Source organism: Vombatus ursinus, unplaced genomic scaffold (genome assembly GCF_900497805.2).
Source record: "Vombatus ursinus unplaced genomic scaffold, bare-nosed wombat genome assembly UNPS02014786.1, whole genome shotgun sequence".
Taxonomy (NCBI): Eukaryota; Metazoa; Chordata; class Mammalia; order Diprotodontia; family Vombatidae; genus Vombatus; species Vombatus ursinus.
The window spans coordinates 38,762,320-38,775,458 of NW_020954564.1; positions in this window are offsets into that span (position 1 = coordinate 38,762,320).

Consider the following 13,139-nt stretch of genomic DNA (forward strand, 5'->3'; position numbering starts at 1 on the left):
AAGTAAGAGAAGTAGAGGAAAAACTGGGAGGAGAAATGAGAGTGATGCAAGAAAATCGTGAAAAACAAGTCAACAGCTTGCTAAAGGAGACCCAAAAAAATACTGAAGAAAATAACACCTTAAAAAATAGCCTAACTCAAATGTCAAAAGAGGTCCAAAAAGCCAATGAGGAGAAGAATGCCCTAAAAAGAAAATTGGACAAATGAAAAAGGAAGTCCAAAAGCTTACTGAATAAAATATTTCCTTAAAAATTAGAATAGAGCAATTGGAAGCTAGTGACTTTATGAGAAATCAAGACAATGTAAAACAAATCCAAAAGAATGAAAAATTAGAAAACAATGTGAAATATCTCATTGGAAAAACAACTGACCTGGAAAATAGATCCAGGAGAGAAAATTTAAAAATTATTGGACTATCTGAAAGCCATGAAAAAAAAAAGAGCCTAGACATCATCTTTCAAAAAAATTATCAAGGAAAACTGCCCTGATATTTAGAACCAGAGGGCAAAATAGAAATGGAAAGAATCCATTGATCTCCACTGAAAGAGATCCCCAAAGGAAAACTCCTAGGAATATTGTAGCCCAATTCCAGAGTTCCCAGGTCAAGGAGAAAATATTCAAGCAGCCAGAAAGAAACAATTCAAGTATTGTGGAAATACAATCAGGATAACACAAGGGTTAGCAGCTTCTACATTAAGGGACCGCAGGGAACAGAATATAATATTCCGGAGGGCAAAGGAGATAGGATTACAACCAAGAATCACCTATCCAGCAAAACTGAGTATAATCCTTCAGGGGAAAAAATTTTCATTCAGTGAAATAGAGGACTTTCAAGCATTCTTGATGAAAAGACCAGAGCTGAATAGAAAATTTGACTTTCCAATACAAGACTCAAGTGGAACATGAAGAGGTAAACAGGAAAAAGAAATCATTAGATCATTAGAGACTTATTAAGGCTGAACTGTTTACATTCCTGAATGATATTTGTAATTCATGATACCTTTGTCAGTATTAGGATAGTTGGAGGGAAAAAATTATATGTACGTATATATGCGTGTGCATATATATATATATAGAGAGAGAGAGAGAGAGATAAATAGATAAATAGATAGATAGAGGGCACAGGGTGAGTTGAAGATGAAAGGGTCATGTCTGGAGAATAAAATTAAAGGGAGAGAGAGGATTATACTAGGAGAAGGACAAAGGGAGAGGTAGAATGGGGTAAATTATCTCACAAAAACAAAACAAAACAAAACAAAAGGCTCTTAAGGTGGAGGGGAAATGGGGGAAGGTGAGAGGGAATGAGTGAATCTTAATCTCATAGGATTTGACTTAAGGAGGGAATAACATACACAATCAATTGGGTACGGAAATCTATTTTACCCTACAGGAAAATGGGGGGAGGGGAGGGTACAAGAGACTAGGGGCATGATAGAGAGGAGGGCAGATTGGGAAAGGGGGTAATCAGAAGCAAATACTTCTGAGGAGGGACAGGGTCAAAAGAAAGAATAGAATAAATGGGGGGGCAGGATAGGATTAAGGGAAATAGTTTTTCACAGCATGTCTACTATGGAAGTGTTTTGCATAACTGCACATGTATAACCTATATTGACTTGCTTACCTTTTCATTGAGGGTGGGTGGGGAGGGAGGAAGGGAGAAAATTTGGAACCCGAAGTTTTAAAAACTCATGTTTAAAAAAATGTTTTCACATGCAACTGGGAAATAAGAAATACAGGAAATGGGGTACAGAAATCTATCCTATCCTACAGGAAAATAGAAGGGGAAGGGGATAAGAGAAGGGGGGAGAGATAGAAGGGAAGGCAGACTAGTGGAAGTGGTATTCAGAATGCATACCATCTTGGGGTGAGGTGAGGGGCAAGATGGGGTGAAAATTTGAAACTCAAAATCTCGTGGAAGTGAATGTCGAGAACTAAAAATAAATTTATTAATAAAAAAAGTTTTGTTTTTAAAACTTTGAGCTCCAATTTTCTCCCTTCCTGCCTCCCTCCCCACCTTCATTGAGAAGGCAGGCAAATAGATACAGATTATACTTGTACAGTCATGCAAAACACTTCCATAGTAGTCATGTTGTGAAAAACTAACTATATTTCTCTTCATCCTATCCCACCCCCCATTTCTTATATTCTCTCTTTTGATCATGACCTTCCTCAGAAGTGTTTGCTTCTGGCTACACCCTCCCCAAATCTGCCCTCCCCTCTATCATTCCCCCCTCTTATCCCCTTCCCTCCTATTTTCCTGCAGGGTAAGAGATTTCCATATCCAATTGAGTGTGTATAGTATTCCCTCCTTAAGCCAAATCTTATGAGAATAAGATTCACTTATTCCTTCTCACCTTCCTCCACTTCCCCTCCACTGTAAAATCCTTTTCTGGTCTGTTTCATGTGAGATAATTTATCCCTTTCTACCTCTCCCTTTCTCCTTTTCTCCCAGTATAATCCTCTTGCACCCCTTAATTTTATTTTCCAGATATCACCCATTCATCTTCAACTCACCCTGTGCCCTCTATCTATCAATCTATCTATACATATAATTTTTCCTCTCCAACTACCCTAATATTGACAAAGGTCTCGTGAGTTACAAATACCATCTTTCCATATAGGAATGTAAACAGTTCAACCTTAATAACTTCCTTATAATTTCTCTTTCCTGTTTACCTCTTCATGCTTCTCTTGATTCAAATTTGAAAGTGAAATTTTCTATTCAGCTCTGGTATTTCTGTCAAGAGTGCTCAAAAGTCCTCTATTTTACTAAATGTGTATTTTTTCCCCTAAAGGATTATACTCAGTTTTGCTAGATAGGTGATTCTTGGCTGTAACCCTACCTCTTTTGCCCTCTGGATTATCATATCCAAAGCCCTCTGGTCCCTTAATGTTGAAGTTCTCAAATACTATGTTATCCTGATTGTGTTTCCATAATACTTGAATTATTTCTTTCTGGCTGTTTGCAATATTTTCTCCTTGACCTGGGAACTCTGGAATTGGGCTACAATATTTCTAGGAGTTTTCCTTTGGGGATCTGTTTCAGGAGGTAATCAACGGATTCTCTCAATTTCTATTTTACTCTCTGGTTCTAGAATGTCAGGGCAGTTTTCCTTGATAATTTCTTGAAAGATGATGTCTAGGCTCTTTTTTTTTCCTGGCTTTCAGATAGTCCAATAATTTTTTAAATTTTCTATCCTGGATCTATTTTCCAGGTCAGTTGTTTTTCCAATGAGGTAATTCACATTGTCTTCTATTTTTTTCATTCTTTTGGTTTTGTTTTACAATGTCTTGATTTCTCATAATGTCACGAGCTTTCAATTGCTCCATTTTAATTTTTAAGGAAGTATTTTCATCAGTGAGCTTTTGGGCTTCCTTTTCTATTTGTCCGATTCTGCTTTTTAAGACATTCTTTTTCTCATTGGCTTTTTGGACCTCATTTGCCATTTGGGTTAGGCTATTTTTTAATTTCTTCAGTTTATTTTCAGGTTATTTTCTTCAGTATTTTTGGGGGGGTCTCCTTTAGCAAGCTGTTGGCTTATTTTTCATTGTTTTCTTGCATCACTCTCAGTTTTTCCTCTACTTCTCTTACTTGCTTCTCAAAATCTTTTTTGAGCTCTTCCATGGTCTGGGACCAATTCAAATTTTTCTTAAAGGCTTTGGATGTAGGAGCTTTGACTTTGTTGTCTTCTTTTGGTTGTATTTTAATCTTCTTTGTCACCAAAGAAAGATTCTATGATCCGACTTTTTTTGTGCAGTTTGGTCATTATCCCACCCAATTACTTAAGTTTTAAACTCTTTGTTAAGGTAGGGGTCTGCTTCCAGTGTGGAGAATGTACTGCACCAAGTTTCAGGGGTTTTGTGCAGCTTTCTTCAGAGCTACTTCTAGGGACCTGTAAGTTTTCAGTTCTTCCAAGGTGGTATGATAAGAGGCAAGGTGTTTTCTCCTTTCCTGGCCTGTGCTCTGGTTTATGAGTGACCACAAGCACTCTTTTCTGCCTTTGAACTGTGAGGAGGATTCCTTCTCCACCACCACTGCAAGTTCCACCACGCCAGCACTCTTCCTTGCCCCAGGATCACTTCCCAGAATTGTGACCCAGATTCAAGCACAGGCAAAGCAAGAGAATCCTGCCTCAGCACCAGTAAAGATATCCCTGCAATCCCCCTCTGATCAGCCACTTGATTCCCAATCAATCTGTGGGTCAGAAGCTCTGGAAGCATCTCCCACCCTGGAGCTACACTAGGAATGGGGCTGGGACCAAGCTTATCTCTTGCCATGGTCACAGACTTTTCCTACTGACCTTCTAAGTTGTCTTTGGAGTTTGTCGATTGAGAAGTCTGGAAACTACCACAGCTTTCTGTGATTTGGTCCCCTGAGGTAAGCTCCAGGTTCTCTGAGGCCTGGTCTTTGCCTGTGCGCCCATGCTGGACTAGGTTTCTCTCCCAGATCAGTGTGATAGACCTGTCTAATCAAACATCCAGGTTGTCTTGGGCTGAAAATTTGTTTCAATCTGCCTTTTTGTGGGTTCTACTGCTTTAGAATTTGTTTAGAGCCATTTTTTACAGGTTTTTGGAGGGGTTTAGGGGAGAGCTCAAGTAAGTCACTGCTTTTACTTCACCATCTTGGCTCTGCCTCAATGTTTTTAATAAGCATTGAATTGAATTGGCCCTAGCATCAAACTAGAAGCAATATTATATTGGGTACAGAGAGGCAGATTCAGAATCAATGCAACAAAGTTTTTCAAAAGTGAAATGGGCTACCTTGGGAGGTAGCAAGTCCCTCTTTCATGGAATTCTTCAAACAGAAGGGAGATTAGTACTCATGTGAAGAATTAATAGAAGTAATTTTTGATCACTGTTTGGAAGTGCAATTTAAAGAGAGCTGGATTTGTTGTTAAATAGAGCTGAGTTTAAATTGTGGTTGTGTCCCTCTATATGTGTATGACCTTGGCTGAATCACTTAAACTCACTTGGCTTCATTTTCCCCATCTATAAAATTAAAGTCAACAGGCATTTATTAAGATACTACTATGTGCCAGAAACTATCTCGAGTACAGAGGATACAAAAGAAAAGACAAAAAAAGTCCCTGTTCTCAAGGAGCCCACAATCTAATAGGGGAGAAAACAACAATAGCAGCAGCAACAACAACAAAACTGAGTACATACATAGGATAAATGGGAAATAATCAATCCAAGGAAAGCACTAAGATTAAGGAGAAATGGGTAAAAAAAAATCTACTTATAAAAGGTCAGATTTTCATTGAGACTTGAAGGAAGTCAGGTTAGAGAGGAGGAAAGGGAGATTTCCAGGCAGCAGAGACAGTCAGAAAAAAAAATGGGCAGTGAAAAGGAGTCAGAGAAGGAGTATCAATTAACCAATTAATCAACCAATAAGCATTTATTAAGTACCTACTACATTCCAGGTTCTGTGTTACACCATGGAGATAAAAGAGGGGAAAAACACAGTCCCTGCCCTCAAGAAGCTCACAGTCTAATGTTGGAGACAAGAAATAAACAAATATATACAAACAAGCTATGCTCAGGATAAATAGGAAATAATTAACAGAGGGGAAACACTAGAATTAAGAGGGGTTGAGAAAGACTCCTATAGAAGATAGGATTTTAGTTGGGACTTTGGTGTGTAAGAAACAAAGAGTAGGCCAAACTCTGGATCACAGAATATGTGGATGGGAATAAGGTGTAAGAAGACTGGAAAGTTAGGTAGAGGCCAAGTCAAGTCAAAACTAGATGACCTTTCAGGTCCCTTACAATTCTAGATCTATAATACCTTAGATCTATGGTTCTGTGATTAGATAGCCTCAGAAGTTCCTTTTGACCTTGAACATCTGTGACTCTATTAGTAACTCCCTTTCAAGATCTGTCATGCAAATCCTAGTATCCTATAAATGTTCAGGGATGCAATGAGAAACCCACTTTGGCTGGAGTAGAAATTTCCTGAAAGGAATGTTATGAGAGTAGAAAATGCAGTTGGGATTAAATTGTGAATAGATTAGAATGCTAGGTTAAGAAATGTGGAAATGATCCTGCAGACAGTGGAAACATGATGGGATGAAGTTCTTAAGCTTAAGAATGTTAGCCTGACACCATTTGTGAACCTTGGAATGTTTCTCATTGGTGAAAGCTAAGTCCATCCCCTTTTGGAGAGAGCAGCTTCTCAATATATATTTAAACCCAAGGCAAATCAGCTATTCATAGTTGTTTGTTTTGTTATGTTTTGTTTTTGCATTTTAAGGGCCTTTAGAGGTCACCTTCTCGACCAGAAATATCAAACACTAGACCACTCTCTAGTGTGCTCCAGACAGATTAAAATATAACTAGGAAATATTTAACAAAATAATAAAATACAATGGAATATAGATAATGTTAACATGTATTTTTTAAGGTCAATATGGATCTTTATATACAATTTAGTGATCCCCACTTCTATTTGTTTGTTCTAGACAAATTTTCTTATTTTATATATTAGGAAACTGACTCAAAGATGTAAAGTAACTTACTCAAGTTCATAGAACTAACACGTGATAGGCTTAGGTCTAGAACCTATGACTCCTACATCTAAATACAATATTCTTTCTATTACTTCACAGATTGGCTTATGGCATTCTCTGTCACACAAGCCCTAGAACAGCTTCCCAAAGAACTAAATGTATTTGCTCTCTTGATTCCCCCATTAACTGACAGTATCTTTTACATTTCTCTAGTGAAGTAAGAGTAACAACCTATCCTTTTTTTACCCAGAAAAGGAGGAGGAAAAAAAGGAGGAAGATGAAGAGGAAGTAGAGGAAGAGGAAGACAGAGAAAGAGACAGACACTGAGACAGAGAGACAGACAGAGAGACAGAAATAGAGAAATAGAGACAGAGTCGGAAGGACAGAGACAGATTGAGAAAAAAGAAGTAACACAACACAGAGAAACAGACATGGAGAGAAATTGCAAAAGAAACAGAGACAAGAAAAGAGAGAGAGACAGAGAAAAACAGATAGAGACAGATACAGGGAAAAGGACAGACACAAAGAAAAACAGAAAGGGAAAGAAAGAGGGAAAAAAGAGAGTGAAGGGGCAGAGAGAAACTAGTTAAAATTCTTTGGACAGATGGTCAGCGCGTGGTGAAGGGTCCCAGAAAATAATTTTGTGTCAAAGCCAACATCAGATTAAATTAGAGGACTTTGAAGAAAATTATAGTGAAATTAAACCTAATGGAATTGAGAGGGGCAGACAGGAGAGGGAAAACAGGAATAGCAAGTGATGTGGGACTGAGCCAGCAATGGGGGCAGGGAAGTCAGGAAGGTAAGAAAAATACCAGAAAAAGGATAGGAAGACACCGACCCTCTTTGGCAAGTTCTGAACCTAAAAGTTGAGAATAGATGGAGAAAGAAGGAGCAGCAAAGAAACAAAAGGAGGAAAGTGATTGAGGCTGCATAGCTTGGTATAGGGGAATGGGCATACAATTGGGAGGGGAAGGCTCTAGTCCTGACTTGGCCACTAATTCAGAATATGATCTCAATTGATTTCTTCTCCCTGGGTTCTATTTTTTTTCAATTGGTAAAATGAGGGATGTTGAACTAGATAAATCCCAGGGGACTCAAACCTTGCCATCAACTGAACTGAATTCCAGTCCCAGCTCTGCCACTCTTTAGTCATGTGACATTAAGCAAATTATGTTCCCTCTCTGGGCTCAGTTTCCTCATATGTAAAATAAAAATAGAAATAATAACCTGTGCTCTGCCTACCATCCAGGGTAATTATGACGATAAAATGAGAGAATGAATGCATTGGTTAATATGGAAATGTTTTGCATGACTTCATAGGTATAATCAATATCATATTGCTTGTCTTTTCAAGTGATGGGCAAGGGAAGAGAGAGAGGGATTGAATTTTGAAACTTAAAATTTAAAAATAATTAATGCTAACAAAGTTTTTACATGTAATTGGGAAATATTAACAAAATAAATTCCATATATATGTATGCATATATGCATAAACACATATGAAATAAAAACAGAATGAATATAAGAGCACTTTGTATCATAGACACCTGAGTGATTGTTTTTCCTATAGAATTCCTTAGAGAATTCTTGGGGAAGGAAATGCAAAGTCTAGCAGAAAGTAGCAAAGACAGTGAAGTAGACGTGCTGGTTAACAACATTCTTTTGTTTTTCTTCCCATTTGAATCTCTGTTCATTCAATTCTGAAATGAGACCTCTCTAGTTCAATTCAGTCATTTCAACAAACCTTTATTTATCTACATACCACCTGATATCTTTCTCAGTTTTTTTTCTCTCTGTCTTTGTCATTTCCCTCTCATCATCTGACCTTTTCTCAAGTTTTTTTTTTAAATATGACTTTTTCTCATTCTCCCATTTCCTATCTCACCTTTGTGTTGATTCCTCTTCCTTCCTGTCATCAGATGTCCATGACTCATAGCTCCTCGTTCTATGGAGGGAAGTAAAATTATAATCTATGGGAAGTTAAAAGTACTTCTATGGTGGGATATTTAATCATTTGAATCCTTGATAAGAATATAACTTTTTCTACTCACAAACCATAAATTCTGGTAGTATCTAATCTCTGATCTCTTTGAGGACAGAGTAAAACTACTGAATCCAGTGTGTGACTGGAAAAGAAATCTAGGGAGAAGAAAATGAAGAAGAAAGTAATTTATCTTTCTGTGTATGCCTGTGTGTGTGTGTGTGTGTGTGTGTGTGTGTGTGTGTGTGTATACGTGCATACATAGAACAGTAACCATTCTAAAACCCTTCTCTGGATTATCTTTTCCTATCAGCATCACTTAAATAAACACAACCATTTGCCAAAAGGCAGGTAATACATGTCAAAAGTCTTGGATTCTAATATTTTAGCCTGCTAATGTGTGGTACACTTGAGCACAACATTTCCATATGAATGTCCATTTCTTCATCTATAAAATGAAGAGACTGGATTACATATTTTTTCAATTCCCTTACAGCTTTTAAATCTATATAGTCCCTGTTCAAAATTCCCTTCAAGCTCCAAGACTCAATGAGAAAAGGAAAAGCACATACACACAATAAGCTATAATGTATAAGTGATGGTGATAAGATAATAAGTAAAACTCCTCACCACAACTACAACCCAGACTTGAGGTCTCTGTGATACACTGTTTTCACTCTAAAAACTCTGGGAATTTCAGATAAATGCCCAACAACAATAATAACCACCACCATCCCACATTCACTCATATTCTTCCTTGATTCTCTTTTCTCTTTTACAAATAACATTTTTCTATCTCTTTTCTCCTCCCCCTGTCTTGCAAAGACATTGACATCTTGTTTGCTTCTAATACTGAAATAAAGAATTCCCGTTTCTCTTTTGCTGTCAACACACTTAAAAGAAAATGTTCGATACATCAAAGACACTAACTGATTTAAAAATACACATACATATAGACAAAGGTATCTTTCCAGAAATATGCAATGCTCTGACTGAAATTAAACACACACACACACACACACACACACATATGCACACACACAAACATGTATTTCAAATGTCCGTGAGTTTATTCCTATAGTTTTGACTCTGAGAAAGATCCCTTCTGGGGAAAGCGAGTCTCACCAGAAATGAAACACATAAAAAAAGTTGTGCTTTCTCAAAAAGTCTCTCTTAGTGAAAATTTCACACCACTTGGCTATGTTGCCTAAGAATTCATGCTGACTAGCCACACTCATTATTTTTAAATCTGAAAAGATTTCAGAGTAGGGTGAGTTACTTGGAGACAGAGTTGTTTGGTCTGAGTGGGCCTTTCTAGAGCAGGTTTGGGTTCCTCTGTAAATGCCTTAGCTGCCTCATAGATAAAACAGCTTTAAACAATCTTTCTTTTTCTATAGAGAAAGACAAAAAAAAAAAATAGTACTATTCCATTATAGGCTTCCCTTGACAATAAATGCTGCTTTGCTTAGAGAACAGAATTTCTTCCCCCTTTTCAAAGGACTTTCTTCATCTTTTACCCTCTTAACACCTTTCAAATTTTTTTTTGCTTTTTTTTTTACTTCCTGGTTTCTACCATTTCATTTTTCTATTCTCATCCCCACTTATTCTGTGTACCTGTCTTTTTCACTCCTCTATCTTCTCTTCTTCTTCTCTTTCTCATTTGGGTTAAAAAAAAAAAAACAAACAAAAACCAACTAAGTTTGAGTTATTTATCTATGTGATATTTAACTAATTAAGTTTCAGTTTCTTTATCTGTAAAGTAAGAGATTTGGAATAGAAAATGTCCAAGGCCCATCTCATCTACAAATCCAATGGTCTTGGCATTCTCTCTTTTTCTCCTTTCTCTCCTTTGTCTTGTCTCTTCTCTTTCCCTTTCTCTCTCTCCCTTATCGCTCCTTAACTTTCTCTCCTATTTCCCCTTTGCTCTTACGTTCCACCTTCTTGCTTTCCTTTTGTGTTTTCATCTTTCTGCCTCTCTCTTCACCTCTCCTGTACTTGTTCTTTGGATATTTCTCTGATGTTGCCACTTGACCAAATCTGTCTGCCTAAAGTATTAAATTAAATGGTTTTGGATTTGCTTTTAAATAATTGTACAGCTTTGGGGGAAGTGTTTCAAGAAGAGTCTAGCATTAGACTGAAGAGAGATTGATTGAAAGAAAATACTTAGAAAGCAGTGTCAAGAGGGAAATCCACTGGCATAGTACATGAGCCACAAATAGTCTGTCCTGATAATGGCTAGCTTAGAGATGACCCACACAGACCCACTGCAAGTAATCTCCTTCTGACTCCATTGAACTGCTTGACACAGCAGAATTGGAAGGAGGCCTGAAAATAGTGGATAAAATAAGCAAAGCAGATGAGGGTGGGGAGCTGTTAATTAGCAAGAAAATGCCTCTGCCAGAAATGGAGATCTTCTTCCACCTCCACATTCACCATGTAGCCAGTGCGCTGTTGACAGTCATTCTCATCATTAGACCTCCAGGCCAAGCTCATGATTGGCTCACAGTAGGATGAGAAGTAGAAAAAGGCAGCTGAAAATTTGGACAGCAAATATTTGCTCTCCAGGTCCTTCGTTTGTTTCTGAAGACCTCTTTCTTCATAAGCCAGGCCATTCCAATCTTTATATCATTTAATGATTAATGAATTCTTCTTTAAATTGACTGAGTGGGAGGAATCTGCTTCCTTGTCATTTCTATGTGTTAGTCTCGCTTCTGTCTTCTGGCATTACACTGAAAAACTGTTCTTTCTTTTGAGTGGCATCCCAAAACATCCCCAACATTTTTGTTTGTTCCTTTGATTTTTTTGTTGTTGTTTGTTTGTTTTTGTCTTTACTGATCCTCAGGTAAAATATCTTTTAGCCTCTGTACCATCCTACCACCCTGACTAGCCTGCTCAAAAACTTGGCTATTAATGTCCTTTCTTAAAATGAGGGGCCCAGTAGTAAAGACACTATGCCAGAAGTGGTCTAACCAAGCTAAAGTGGATGGGACTCTCATCAACCTCACTTAGGGCCTATTTTTCTGGAGTGTAGTCTTGTAGAAAAGCATTGGACTTGGAGTCAGGAAGTTCTGGGTTCAAATCCTACCTCAGATATTTACTAGCTATCCATGTGACTATGGGCAAATCATTTAGCTTCTCTGTGTCTATAATCTATAAAATGAAGGCATGGGATTTTAAAGGTGTCTTCCTTTAGATGAACCTAAGATGCTAACACAAAACTAGCATATTCTCCTATTTTCTTTGCCTCAGTCTTTGTTACAGAGAACTGGTGAGAACATCAGACTGGCTGAGGAAGAGGAATGAAGGAGATTAGCTCAGAATACATTCACTTGACTGTCCCTAGGGTCAGCAGTTATATTTTAAATGTCTACCCTCGCAGCAAGGCTGCCAAATGGTGAATAGCATTTGTGCTGCAGGGTAACCTGTAGTTGACATATATCCACTTGGGCAGTGGTTTTAGGGATGACCAGGACTGCAACTCCTTTCTATCCCTGGAGTAGGGGAGGGGGTGAGGTTCATATTGAAACAAACACACACACACATACACACACACATAACCTATGTCTAAATCTATCTCCTACTCAAACACCTCTCTGATTAAGCACTATGGATGTTTGCAAGGTCATTTAAGGAAACGTAAAATTGCCGAAAAGAGCACGTTATTGACAGATTCAAAGTGAGGTGTTTTTCTTGTGTGTGTGTGTGTGTGTGTGTGTGTGTGTGTGTGTGTGTGTGTGTGTCTTCAAGGCAGTGTTGATATTTCTTTGTTCTAAAGGGCAGTTCTCCACAGAAGTGGATGATTAGTCAATGTCACTGTTGGGGGAGGAGGTGGGAGGGAGGGTTGTAGGGTGGGGACATGCCAAGTTTGCCCAGAATCCTCATTGCACAGTACAATTCACACAGCTGTTCTGCACCCAATGTAAATACAGACAGCCCCATTCATCACAGCCCTCACTTCCCTTGCACATGTCCAGAGCCAAGGGATGATTTAGTGCCTGCAGCTGGAACTATACTGTGTTTCTCTAAAACAGCAGTATTTAAAAAAATGAGAAGGTTAGGGTTGGGGAGGGAGTTGGGAAGACTAGTTTCAGGGAAGTGGGAAGAAATGGATGGAAGAGATTATGGCCTAAGTGAGCTCTTTTGATGTACCATCCTCATCCCTATTGTTATGTAGAAAGTGCAACTGGGTCTGGAGTCCAAGGGCCTGATTTCAAATCCTAGCTCTGCTGCTCCCTGCCTGGTTTAGACAAGTGAGGTGACCTTTCCTGACCTTATTTTCACTTTTTTGAACAAATACAGGTTTTGTAGTAGATGATCCTTAAGGTCTTTTACAACTCTAAAACATGTAATCTGGGTATTTACAATTGACTTGTTGCCCTGGGCAATGCCATAGGCATATTCTCTGTTAAAGTAGATATAAACATTTTCCCCTTAAATTTCTGTGTAATTTTATTTTTTATTCTGAACTTAACAAACAATAAATAAAATTAACATTATTATATATATCAGGGTTTCTTAACTTACAGTTCATGGTCTCTCAAGTGGTCCATTGATTTTAGAAGGTTAGTAAGCTTGCATGGGGAAAAAAATCACATCTCGAGTTTTCACTAACTGAAATCTATCATTTCCTTCAGTTCTGAATATAGGTAA